The following is a 15013-nucleotide window of genomic DNA, read 5'->3' as shown; positions in this document are numbered from 1 at the left end:
GCGGTGTGATTATGCATCCCTCAGGCTAGGTGGGAGGGGAAGAAATAGCCACAGACAAAGACTCGAACTGTGGGCAGTCCCCACTTTTAGCCAAGCCAAAGCAGCTGGGATGCCTGCTAGGAATGCTTGTCCTAAGACTTATGTCACCTTGAGCAGGCATGACTGAAGAGAGGAATATTCTTATGGTTTTAAGTCATTTCTAAGAAGCAAGCTTGATGTCTAGGGAGGACAAACATGTAAATGACTTTGAGTATTCAAAAGCGGGAGCCAGAGAATGATGAGTTGGATTCCGTAGGGTTCCATTCCACAGGACTGAAGGAAGATGAGGGACATAGAAAGAAGGAAGGTTCTCCAGCTCTAAATTTGCAGCCAACTTTGAATCAGCTGTTTGTGTGACCTTCTCTGACATTCCAGTTTGAGACCCTACATGCCTCCATTCAGCCTCCTAGCAAACAGTCGCAGCCAGTGTCAGATCTAAGAGAAGGTGAATAATTCAACCTGGCATCAAAAACAAAGAACTCTTTGCATCAGACGTGTTTATTTTACTTGTAAGGCTTTGACACATCAATGGTTGTCACCCGTGATTGAGTGAAATCTTGGCATGAAATCAATTTGATGTCCAACGTCAAGCAGCCTTGTTTAATGTCTCTAGATAAGGCAAGAGGGGCCTTGCATCCTTGAAGAGAGGCAAACGAATGACCTGGGGTCAATCATTCAGGCTTGACAAGGATCCAGCTGGTTCTCAAAAGCAGTCAAGAGAAGTGAACATTTAGCAGGACCTCATGCCAGTTGGTTCGCAAAAGCTTTGGAAGACAACCCTGGGAATTACTAATTACCTTCTCTCCTTTCCTGGGACATGGGGGTAGTTAATTCTAGGGCATAACTTTTCAGCCTCTCTCCTATGGTTTTCTTCTCTTTCTGTTGCTTGAAGGTGGCAAACCTACAAAATGTTTTACATTTTAGGGAACTCACAGTCAAGAATTTGTACAGCATGAAAATATAAATTTAAAAGGCAAAAATGTATGTATTATAGATCACTATAGGTGCAGTAGGAAATGTAAGAGAGTGAAAAGAACATTTGTATTAAAGTTATACTGCCCTGGGTTTAACCCCTGTCTCTATTCTTCCTTGCTAGCTGTGTCACCTGGCAGAAGTCACTTAAATCCATTGAGACTAGGCTTCCTCATCTGTAAAATGGAGATTATAGTGCCTATTTGAGGATTAAATGAGTTAGAGTCTAGTACACATAAAACTTAAGGCATAATTTTATGGTAAGAAAAAATTTTGAAGTAACATCAAAGAAAAGACAAATCTTTCATACCCCTTATTTGTTCTTTAAGAGAAAGAACACAGAGCTCAATATATTTTATACTGAAACAAATGTACCATTGATTATATTCCTAAGAATCAAAATCAATTTTGGAGTTCCACTTTTCTGTTAAGTCTTAAATGGAGACTAGCAATTAAGAATTCATCTATGTGGTTAAAAAAAAGGAATCATCCAAGAAAAGGGGACAATTTGGAAGAGTCATCCCATTTTCACAAGTATCTACTTCCCAAATAGACATTCTTATGAAAAAATTATCCAAATTTGACTCCAGGGATTAACTTAACAAATCCTTATATGGTGCTTACTGTGTGTCAGGCGTCTGTTCATATAGTGCTTTACAAATATTAAGTCATTTAATAATCATAACAAGCCACAACTGTAGGTAGGTAGGTATTATTATTATTTCCATTTGGCAGATGAGAGATCTGAGGAGCTAATAGGTTAAGAAAGTTGAAAAGATAACATAGTAAGTAAGTGGCAGAGCCAGGTTTAATACACAGGGAGTCTGGCTCCAGAATCCATAATTTTATCCAGTGAGCTATGCTATTTTCTTCACATCAGCACTTTTCTGTGATACCAAATTCGCTTCTTAGATCTACAAGAGTCTAAATGTGCTGTTTCTATGATTCCTTTCTACGTATTCATCTATACATGAGGCACTGAAGTTAACATGTTACATTAGAAGTTCTATTTAGAGTTTCATCCTGTACATATGAAGGAGGTCATAAATTGCATAAAGTAATGTGAAGAGTGCAACAATGCTGATTCCCATCACTTGAAGAATTCCTGAGATAAACACGTAGTATGTGCTAGTCTATGGTATTGTAGCATAAGTATAATCTTAAAATCTCAATCTTTTTATTGATCTATTTACTCAGGATTAGAAGGGACTTTAGAAGCTAAGATTCTAGATTATATTCTCTTTAATATCCATCCCAAGGGCTGTCCAATTAGGTTTAGGCTACTCCAATAACTGCAAATTTACTGGAAATGCCAGTCCATTAGCAATCGCAAGGTGGTTCATGCATTCTATTTTTTTAAAAAAAATTAACAATAGCTTTATTGATATATACTCTTAAAGTATACAATTCAGTGGTTTTTCATTTATTCATAGATAGGCAACCATCATGACTATCAAATTTCAGGACATTTTCACCACTCCAAAATAAACCCATTAGCTGTCTCTCTCTAATCCTCACTCTTCCCAGACGCTGACAACCACTATCTGTTTTCTGTCTCTCTGGATTTGCCTATTTTGGATATTTCATACAATATGTGTCCTCTTGTGACTGACTCATTTCACTTAGCATAATATTTTCAAGGTTCTTCTATGTTGTACCGTGTATCAATACTTCATTCCTTTTTAAGATTGAATAATATTCCATCATAAGGATATTCCACCTTTTGTTTATCCATTCATCAATTGATCTCCTTCTGGATGCTCTTTCCTTTTCTATTTTTTGGAAGCATGTGTGGAGGATTTGTATTCACTCTATAAACATCTGGTAGAATTTACCATGAAGCAAGGCTCATCTACTCTTTAGAACATTGATGTTTGAGGAATGGATCAGAAGCATCTGCCATCATCTAAGAGATTGTTATAAATACAAACTATTAAGTTCCACCCCAGATCTATTGAGTGATAATCTCAGGGAGTGGGTTAGGCTGTATTTTAACAAGCTCTACAGGTGATTGTAGTGGATACTAAAGTTGGAGAAGCACTGCTTTAGACAACTTTGAATGTTTATTTTTTCTATCAAACTGTAATAGTTTTGGTAGCTTCTCCCTCCCTGATTCCTTTAGGTCAAGTACCTTTTTTTTTTTTTAAGTCTGTTTAGCTTTCAAGTGTGTGAAAACAACTATTCTAATATACCTGAATACTGTGTTCTTGATAAACATCACCCATCTCTTTGGCAAAGTATAGGGATGGGTAATATGATATAGAACAGGGCAGAAATCTTTGTCTGTTTTGTTCCATGATGCATCTCAAACTCAAATAGTAGCTGGCACATAATATCTACTCAATAAATATTTATCAGCTGAGTAAGTAAATATCACTGGCAAATTAGATTACTATGGTTCACTGTACTAGTTAACACTTCTGGTTGAGAATAGCAGAAACCCACTAAACTAGCTTAAACAAAAATATTTCATTTATCATGTGGATACACAGATGTCTAATGGAACCAAAAGACTTTATTCAGAGAATGAAGCACTGAGTAGAATCTGCAAAGTTTCTCTCTCTGGCTCTCATATCTTCCCTTTTCCCAGCATTTGTGAGTCTTTCTTCTCTAATTTCCACAGAACTGATCATTTTATATATCTTCAGAGCATAACAATGTTCTCAATAATATCAAGAGTACCTGATGTTACAACCATCATTGAAAAGTTAAGTCATTAACTAGACCAGCTTAATCTCAGTTCCAAATTCCTGAAGGTAAAGATTCTGGTTTGCACAGCTCAGATTAGTACCTTCCTCCAAATCATCTTTGGATTTGGTCAAGGGTTTGGGGTTTCAGTGTTTGAACATGTTTTCCCTATCCATTGTAACCATGTAAATAGGGAAAGATGGTATTGAATTAGAAGGTGTTGAATAAAAAATGGGGAGGTATATATGGGGTGAGTAGATAAAATGATAGAAGTCTCATATTTTTGTTTATCGGTCAATATCTTGATTAATCAAACTTTTTTGAGAAACCTCCTCCACTCAGTGGTCTGTACTATATGTTTCAGGTAATGTGAAACAATATGATTTAACCTTTGCACTAAGGAGAGGTAGAGTTTAGATAGAAGGTCAAGACGTGGGCACAGGAAAACTTAATCTACAATCTAAGTAGTGCATGTTAAGGGTCAGTAAGTGAAATAAACAATAAGTGTTTTAAGACCTGTATCATCAACACTAAAAGCAACAACCATAAGGCATTCATTATTACACTTCCCCTTGGGATGTCAAGGGTAAAGACCTCATCTGCTCTATCACCAGGTGCCAGGTCCCTTTAGTAGAAACCTCAGCATACCTTTATTTCAGGTCTTGGTATCAGGAACCACTATGCAGCTTCTGGGTAATGAGTGTTTGTATTTTATGAATATTGTGATTCTTAATTCAACTGAACAATCAAACTTTTAAAACACCTTTGACAATTCCACAGAACCTCCTTGTTTGTATTATGCATGCTAACTTTATTTCTGATTTTATTTTATTTTTGTTTGTTACTTCACTGAATTTCCATAGTTATTTATGTTTTTACACTGTAGTACTGGTGTGTATATTTTCATATACTATATAACATATTTCCATAAGTTTCCCCAAGTCCTTTTTTAAAACAGGATATAACCAACCAGAAAAAACTACACTCTGTCTTGTGGAGTTCATAAGAGAGATGATTCACTGTAGGAAGTCAGGGCCAGAGAAAACCTTATACCACATTTTGCCTTGGTCCCCTTTGGATCTTTGTTGTTTGTATTTGGGCAGCATGGGAAATGACAAATTAATTAGGATTAAGTTACTGGAAAACCCTTTACTAATGTAATTCTATTTTTTTCCAACTGAAAAATATTCCTTATGCTATTCAATGTAAATAGTATTTAATAATCTGGGTAGTTGTCCAAATATCTAGGTTCTTTACATGTCATAAATATGAAAGTTTTTGAGGACAACCATTCAGCAAAAATGTTTAAGAAGTTTGACTAGGAAATAACAGAATTTGAAAACTGTGAGGAATGCTTTTCTGTTTTGGCATTTTCTATAGAGAGGTAGCTCAGTGGTACAGACCATCTGCTTCTGGTTGGCTCAGTTAATTAGAGCATGCTGCTGACAATACCAAGGTCATGGGCTTAATCCCTTAGTGGACTCTTTGACTTTGTTTCTGTGCTTTCGCTGGAGACTCTGCACCTAGAAGCCTGCCTTAAACATGTGTGCCCTTCAGTCTATGGGAACCATTGGAGATGCTCTGTAAGGGCTGGTGCTCAGTAGCATCTCTGGGCCAAAATCTTCCAAAGAGTACCTGTTTGGAGTGTACAGGATGCCAGTTATCACATATTTACCTTCTGTGGGCCAGTTCGGCCAGTTCCTCTCTCTCTCTCTCTCTCTCTCTCTCTCTCTCTCTCTCTCTCTCTCCCTCTCCAATCCTATTGTGGAGAAGCAACTCCAGAATGTCTTTGCCATGGGTCAGTTAAACCAGTTTGCCTTCTTTGCATGCAGGGAGGACAGTTCTTTCATTAAAGTGAGATGCCCAGAATGTAGCTGGTTCTTTACTTGCATACATGTACTTTGGGATCATCAATCAATTCTCATTTGATTCCACAAAGCCCCTTTACTGAAAAACATCCAGACCTCTTCAACCAATATGACTCATGGGACACTTCTGATTAATACCAATCAGTTTAATGGCTTAGCTATAGATAATGGTGCCTGCTCTGTAGCTGCAACAACAAGAATAAATAACAAAACCCCCACTCGTTTTGCAAATCAAAGGAAAGATGCTAAGGGCCTGAGAAGCTCTAATCTTTATGATTTAATGGAATAGTGTTAGAGCACAGAGACTGCAGAGATTGGGAAAATGAAAAAAAAAAAATTATCTGTCACATCCCTGGCTTTAAAGATGTGAGCTCTTTCTAGTACTCTGTCAACAGCTGACTGTCACTGGGGCTTTACAGGACAGGACAGCCCTGGTGACAAACCATCTAGAAAAAAAGATATAAGAGCAAGTGGTTCATTAGTGCAGATAACACACAGGAAGCTTAATCTCTATAGAAGGGGACAAAAAATTTAATAGGCATCTTATCATAATGAGCTGGAAAGTGTGTCTTAAAGCCATGAGGGATGATTCATTTTGTCTCTGCTGGTGACCTTTACTGATTCAATGTCACAGACACTCCAAGTGCTGAAGTATTTAGCATTGGACAGTCCCTAGGATAAGGCACTGGGAATTTTGTAACCAACTGCAAAGTGTACCAAACTACCAAATGTCAAGCATTAGCATGACTTGAAGTAAGCTCTCAGAATCCCTGAAATACTTAGCACTGGGGTTAGTCATGAGTCAAGCAGGTTTGCTGCAGAGGAAGGTTAGGATTGAGATGGTAAGTGCTGGTGGGAGGAAGAGGAAGCCCTTCTGGTGAAGGAACCAATTCTAAGCTAAAGTTTGGTATTCAGTGCATGGGCAATGATGGAGAATGGAAATCAAGGAGGAGACTGGCAAAGTCAGGCTTTATTTTAGCTGCTGCCAAAATCTACATTCTTGGGAGCCTCCCAGTGAGAATGGCCAGGACATGGGGGAACATTAAGTCAATGTATGGTAACACGGTGGCTTGGTTTGGAGAAAAATCCCAGCTTTCAGCTGGAAGGAAAAGAAACAAAGGTGAACAAGAACTAAGCAGTCAGATGTAAGATGGCTGGTCAAAGAATTTGGGATTCTTATAAGAAACTAGAGTACTGAAATTCATTTTTATGGAAGAAGCCAATACAACTGGGGTTGAGCAAACACCAGCATGGAGAGCTGTTTCCAGAGCAGATACCAGGAACCCCGGATGCAGGATTTATGGCAATAAGACTCATCCTAGACCCAACCTCGGGTAGAATTTCCTAAGGAGGTCTCTGCTTTTGTAAATGATGGTATGGTTAGAATCTATGGGGACAGAAACCAAGGGCGAAAAATCTAGACCCAGAACTAAAGAAGGCAGTACCAGATGGCATTTGCAAAAGATGTCTTACATGCTCTCTGGGTTTATTTTATTTATTTTCCTAAATGTAGGTGTTTAGTCCTTTAACGTAGAATATAACCTTAACTTATTTCAGTACGTACCACACTACAGTGAACATCACTGTGAGAATAAAGTGCATACCCAGTTAAATCTCTTTGTTGTCTTTACAACCTTACTTTAATTCTGAACTATTTTTTCTTGGGCTCTGGAAATGACAGGCTCAGAGTTAAATGGTTGTTGATGTGTCTCAAGAGACCATTAAAAAAAGGATTTTGAAGGACTGGACCTGTGCAAGGAATCCTCTTACAAAGAGCAGAAGGTTAAGGATCAGCAGCGGGTTTATGGTTGTTTTAACCACCACTTCAACAGGAATTTCCTCTATGCCTGCTTCTCACGTGACAACTGGCAGGCACAACCTGGACAGCCAGCCTTAAGACAGAGGTTGATATACCATGTCCGAATGGAACCTAGCCAGTGCCCTTGATAAGCAGTTATAAATGGAGGTCTGGTGTATTATCCATTTGGCTAAATGGATACGTCAAATATGTCTCCACCGTTCCTCCACTCTCCACAATCCAGTTACATAACAGCAGTGGCTTAAGTAACTCCACTAATTCCAGAAGAGAGAGTAGGTAGATTAAAATCATCTTCTGTTACCTATTTTGACACTCAGAAATCCATGTCTCTAATAACAACAGATTACTATTAGTAGACCCACAGACATAGAAAACAAACTCATGATTACAAAAGGAGAAGGGTCGGGGAGGAATAAATTAGGAGTTTGGGATTAACATATACACACTGCTATATATAAAATAGATAACCAACAAGGACCTAATGTATAGCACAGGGAACTATACTCAATATTTTATAATAACCTATAATGGAAAATAATCTGAAAAAATTAGATATATATGTATACATATAACTGAATCACTTTGCTGTACACCTGAAACTAACACAACATTGTAAATCAACTCTATCTTAATTTAAAAAGTTAAAAAATATTAATAACAGCAGATTCCCAATGTGACCACTACTAGCTCATATAGCTATTTACATTTAAAATTAATTTACATTAAATATTAAGAATTTAGTTCTTCTGCCACACTAACCACATTTCAGGTGTTCAGTAGCCACAATGGCTAATAGTTACCATATTGGACAGAGGCAAACTAGTACAAGTCCATTATCATAGAATATGCCATTGGACAGAATTCAGTTAAACTGTCATTCATCTCTGTACTCTAGTGCCTAGCACCCACTGAGAGTTTGTTGACTTCCTAATACAGGCTGGCTTAGCTAGCACAGTGACTGAGCTCAATTACTTTTTGCCTGCCTCTCCCACCACCCTCTCTGTAATGCAGCCTTCCTTCTCAGCTTCTCTCTGTTCCCAACTCCTAGACAAATGAAAGACATGCCTGTTTGTGATCTCTGTCTCTGTCCGTCTCTGTCTCTCTCTCTTCTTTGAAGGTTTGTTTGGCCTGGAACAGGGTGTCATTGAACCGTCACTGAGCTCTCAAGAGAGTACTTGAGAATGTGATTGTTCTGTCTAATATTCAGTGAGAACAAACTCAGGAGGGCTGAAGTGATGAGATAACTGGGATGCTTCGGATGTCCAATTTTGTCATCCAGAGGGGAAAGGGAGGGAAGTGGGAAGACACTGTGTAGTTGTACAAAGGGTTAACCCACTTGGCTCTCCTTAGCCAACAAATAGGGGAGAGAACTGTGGAGGAAACTGACATTTATTAACCCCCCACAATGATCTAGGTCTCCCCTGGCAAACACATGAGGTATATTTTATTTTCCACACTTAGAGAAAATTATACAAAAATTTAGGGAATTAAGATTTAGGAAGGTTAAGTGATTTGTTCAATGTCACACAGCTAGTAAGAAGCAGAGCTGATATAAGCAGTCTTTTTCTCTTTAAGTACATAAGCTCTCTCTGCTACTGAAGGGGACCTTGCAAAAACTGGATGGGCTGGAGATTTAAGCTGTATATCGAGGGAATGGTCCTAAACAGAGAGTCATCACAAATTCATCACTCCTTATCTATACCCTGTGACGAGGAAACATGAGCACTCCTATAAGTGTGAAAGGAGTTCACGGGCCTAGGCTCTGCTAACTCACGGAGTGCTCCAGCGTTGGTATTGGGGAAAAAAGAGAGAGGAGGTTATCCTTTACCTGTTATGAAATATAGTCTGTTGATTTTGTAAAATGCATTTTGTGTTACTTTGTTGCTACCTTACACTGTAGGCTAATCTAGGACACGGTCTTAGGGGCCTGATTGGTGCAGAATTCATTCAAGGCAGGATCCTACCTTCTTTCTTATTGCTTCATCTATGATTTAGAACATGGATATTACCATAGCAGGTTCTCTGACGGAATTAGTTTTCTAAGTTTCTGGTTGCGGGCTATCCCCACTACATGAAAATCAAAATTTCTTCATGCTGCAGATATTTCTCATATTGTACCTTATATTTGTCAGCAGATTAGTAAATTTTTAAATCTTTCACATGCATTTCTCATGATTCTTACTAACATCCTGAGAGTTGATATAATTGTTCCCTTTCTTCAGGTGTGCAAAATAAGGCACAAGGTAGTTAAGGTAATGATGCAAAATCAAAGTGAATTAATCCAAACTTCTGACTCCTGAATCTTTTCTCATTTTTTTCTATGAACAATAGAAAATATAGAAAAAGATAAACTCAAAATCCAGACCCTTCTGTGTCCATAACCTTGGTCCTTTTTCCTTCTTCCCTATATCTTACTCTTAGTTTGGAAATCTCTAGCTTCCAAGCTGTGGAAGTTATTGGTCAAGGATTGAGGGTCTTGTGATAATCAAAACTCTTCTGGGTCACCAATGTCAGGATATATGGAAGGTATAGGACATGGAAGCCAATGTCCTGCCCCAAAGCGTAAAGGCTTTGGACACAGTCCTTCACAAACGTTAAGTGTGACAAGCTAATCAATCAACTCACTAATTCATCTGAAGAAAGGCAAACTAATGGCTTAACTGATTTTTTTCCCCCACCAGATTCAAAGGCCAATCATGGTATCTAAACTGCTCAGATTAAGGGAGCAAAGGTGCAACATTATCTGGTAAATTGTTAAAAAAATATATTTTACATGAAACTATCCAGTAAAAGCCAATTCTCTTCCACAGCTGAGTAAATAAACTAAGGCCCATTTGGGGACTAGAAGTTAGCCTTCATATCTCTGTTCATTAACTCACGCAGCCAAGAGATGAGAACGCATACAGTATTCAGGTGGAAACCAGAGTTATTAAGGACTATTAATATTAATTGATATTTTGAATAAAAGATTCATCCATCCAGTAAATATTTAATGAACTTCTATTTTGTGCCTTATGCCCTCTGCATGGTTGCCTTACTGATTCATGAAAATAGAGCCATGCAAGATAATCTAAACCCACAAATGAAGATTTCCTTCTTCCTCAGTGTGGATTATCCAGATAATTGCTTCAATACTCCACTTCATGGCATTCTGCTGATAAAGCTTTAAATCTTTTAAGGCTACAGGCATAAGGAAATGCAAACCAAAGCTATATTCTCCCTAGATGTTTCCCAGGAGAGAAAGCCCCCCACACTTGAAAGGAATGAAGAATTATCCCACATCAAGTAATTTGCCTTCAGAGGAGCAGGGCTGGTGAGAAGTCTTTTTACAACATTTTCCAGGACAGCATTAGATCCATTAATTACCTAATCCTCTGTGCCTTATTAGCCTTCTTTGAACCCTTTAGATGCCTCTAATTCCCTTATCCTAAAGGCCTCACAACTTGGGCTACTAGTCCTTTGGTCCTAATTAGGTCCACGTGTGGCATATTGTGCTGCAAATCTCTGCAGCGTATTTACACTAATTATGAACATTAATTATAGGGTAGCCCTGGGAGCTTAATGCCCATTCCAAAGTCATGCCTGGAGCTAGGCAGTTTGCAATCTTAGAAGCACACAAGGCAAGCCCAGATTATAAGGAGTCAAAAAAGGAAACGAGAAACAGACATAGAAACAATCAGAGAGGCAAGAATTTCTAAGAAAAAGGGAGTTTGAGTGCCAGAAAAAAAAAAAAGGCAGATGCCCACTTAGTTTGCGTAAATGGTGTACAGGGTCAGGACTAAACATCCAGGCAAAGGTCTCTGGAATCCTTCTTCTCTAAGGTCAGAATTGATCTCAGGAGACCAGCATGAGCTGAGTCTGCAGGTGACAGTTAAATAACCTTAGCTATAGGAAGAAGAGAGTTCAAAACTGGGATCAAGAGAGGGCTATGTAGAAAACAAGTCAACTATAAGGATATTTTAAAATAATATGCATTCATTCATTCACAGAATGCATACAGTGTGCTGTTCTGTAACTTAAATTTATTGTGTAACTAACATATATTGTGTGTTTGTAACATGTCAGACACCATTCTAAGCACTTTACATGCATTCGGACTTTGATTGTTACAACAGGTGGGTAAAATTATTATCCACATTTTATAGATGAGGAAACCGAGGCACAGAAAATTTCATGTATAGCTTCTCAAGAACACAGCTAACAAGCAAATGACTCAGGTTCCAAATCCAGGCAGAGTCCAAAGCCCACACTAATGAACACTGTGCTATTCTGTTTGGCCTGGATAGCAAAAGGTAAATGGAGAATGATCCCAGGCATAAAGGAATTCCTAGACTGGGAAATTTAGACATATAAATAATTATACAACATGGGAATAGTACAGAAGCTTGGATGACACTGGATCCTATTCCTTTATGTGTAAGCAAGGGCATTATTCTTTTGGTCTTCTGCATGATTAAGTTTCCTTTCTCTACTATTATTCTCAGTAGCATATAAATATACTATAAAATCTCTCAATATAAAAAAATTTAATCTCCTGTCCCTTTCTAGCCACAGCCCTTATTTTCCTGCTTAAAAATAAAACAACAACAAAACAAAATCAAACAAACAAGTAAAAAGCAACACACCAGGCACGGAGGAGTTTTATTTACTATCTCACTTCCTACCACGTGGCTCGTGGGATCCTAGTTCCCCAGCTAGGGATCAAACCCAGATCCCCTGCAGTGGAAGTGCAGAGTGCTAGCCACTGGATCTCCAGAGAATTCCCCCATTCCCACTTAATCCCATTTCAATCAGGTTATTCTCTCTACCATGCCTAAGAAATGGTATCCATTCATGTTGCCAAAGATTCATGTTCATTCATGTCCCCAATGCCAGTGAGCAATTCTCAGTCCTCTTCTGCATTTTCTCTGCAGGATTTGACATTGCAGATCACTCCCTCCTTCTTGCAACCTTCTCTTCCTTGACTTGCCAGAAACCACATTCTACTTATTTTCCTCCTACCTCATTGGCTGCTCCATTTTAGTCTTCTCTGCCAAACTCAGACCTCACAGCTCAACTCTACTGTTTTGAAACTTTTACTATGTGATATCAATTTTTCCCATGGTGGAAATACTTGCCACATTTTATCAAATCTAAAACACAAATTGTTTCACCTTTTACATATCTGGAACAAGACGCATCTGCAAATGGTTGTCATCACCCAGGCAGCAGTCTTGACTTAGTCTTCCTTGCCTACACCATGAGAACTTGGTTATTGCCGTTAACACTATCTTAATTCAATAAAAATTTGTGGATTAATGGTACTAGACATGTTGGATTTAATGCTATTTAAAGTGAACTTAAAAATTAATACTGTGATTTGGCATTAAAAGAAAATTATTATTGTGTATGCAGAAAACCATGGAAATAGAGCAATTTGAAAGAATATGTACTGACAAAACTTTAATTTCTTTTTTCAAGGTAACAACCAAGAGCTTTATAGATCTTTGGAGTATAAGATACCTTCAAGAAAATCTCTTTTATATTTTTTTACTGAGATATCTGCAAAAGGATTACTTATCACATACTTATTAAAGTGGAGAGAGGAGAATTTGTCAAATACTTTGGAAAAAATAAAGCAACTTATAGCTTTGGCCAACTCATGCATCATACGGGACTATTAAGGCATTATGTCATAGTTTAATTTGTAGGTTTATTTTTCCTCAGGGGTACAGCTTATAATCAATGGTGACTTAGAGTTGAAGAAATATGGAACATACTGATGATTCCCATATTTCAAATTTCCAATATCACAGTTCACTTGTGTTGACATTTTACCAGAACTAATTTTATCCTAGACATTTTATCCTAGAACTAATAATGGGTTCAACAAGGTTGTAGGACACAAGGTTGTAGGATACATTAAAGATGTCAATTCTTCCCAAACTGACATACAGGTTTAACACAATTCCTATCAAAATTTCAGCAGAGTGTTTTGTACATATAGACAAGATTATTTTAAAATTTATATGAAAAGTAAATCAAAAATAAAAAAAAACAAAACTGTGCTAACTAAAGCAATTTTGAAAATGGAGAACAAAGTGGAAGGAAGCAGTCCACCTGATGTCAGGTTAAGGTCATCAAGAGGTTGTAGTGGAGGGATAGACACATAGATCAATGGAACAGAATATAAAACTCCAAAAATAGACAAATATGGCCAAACGATTTTTGACAAAGTACAAAAGCAATTCAATAGAAGAAAGACAGCACTTTCAACAAATCATGCTGGAGAAACTGGACATAGGAAACAAATAAATAAATAAATAGAATCTTGACCTAAATGTCACATCTTAAACAAAAATTATGTCAAAATATATTACAGATGTAAAAGTCAAACATAAAATTATAAAACTTTTAGGAACACATATAAGAGAAAATATTTGGAATTAGAACTGGGTAAATTCTTAGACTTAACAAAAGCCTGATCCATAAAATTTTAAAAAATGACAAATTGTCCTTCTCCAAAATTATAAACTCTTGCTCTACAAAAGCCCTTGTCAGGAGGATGAAAAGACAAGCTACATACTGGGAGAAAATATTTCCAAACCATCTACCCATCAGAGAACTAGTGTTCAGAATATGGAAAAACAAAAAACTCTGAAAACTCAAGAGAAAAAAAAAAAAAGCCCAATAGAAAATGGGCAATATATATGAAAAGACATGTCACTAAAAATAATACATGGATGACAAATAAGCACATAAAAAGGTGTTCACTGTCATTAGACATTAGGGAAATGCATATTACAGCCCCAATGAGATATCACAACATACCTATCAAAATGGAAACGCTAAAAAGTAATGACAACACCAAGTGATGGTGAGGACGCAAAGAAACTGGATCACTCATACATTGCTGGTGGAACTGAAAAATGGTATAGCCACCCTGGAAAACAACTTGGCAGTTTCTTTAAAAACTAAACATGCAACTTCCATATGTCCAGCAATTGCACTCCTGGGCATTGTTCCCGAGAAATGAAGATATATATTCCTATAAGCACTTGTACATAAATATTTTATACTAGCTTTATTCATAAATTCTTAAGACCTAGGCACAGAAAGAAAAAGAAATAAAAGGAATCCATATTGGAAAAGAAGAAGTAAAACTGTCACTGTATGCAAATGACATAATACTATACATACAAAGTTCTAAACACACCACCAGAAAACTACTAGAGCTCATCAATGAATTCAGTAAAGTTTCAGGATACAAAATTATTATACAGAAATCTGTTGCATTTCTATACACTAAAAATGAACTAGCAGAAAGAAGACTTAAGAAGACAATCCCATTTACAATCACATCAAAAAAGAATAAAATACCTAGAAATAAGTCTAACTCAGAAGGCAAAAGACCTGTACTTGGAAAACTATAAGACACTCATGAAAGAAATTGAAGACAACATAAACAGATGGAAGGATATACTGTGTTTGTGGATTGGAAGAATTAATATTGTTAAAATACTACTAAAGTCAATCACAGACTCACTGCAATCCCTATCAAAAGACCAATGAAATTTTCACAGAACTAGAACAAATAATTCTAAAATTTGTAGGGAGACACAAAAGACCCTGAATAGGCAAAACAATC

The sequence above is a fragment of the Orcinus orca genome, chromosome 1, assembly GCF_937001465.1.
Source record: "Orcinus orca chromosome 1, mOrcOrc1.1, whole genome shotgun sequence".
Lineage (NCBI taxonomy): Eukaryota > Metazoa > Chordata > Mammalia > Artiodactyla > Delphinidae > Orcinus > Orcinus orca.
The sequence above is the reverse complement of the archived record's forward strand: the minus strand, read 5'-3'. Positions refer to the sequence as shown.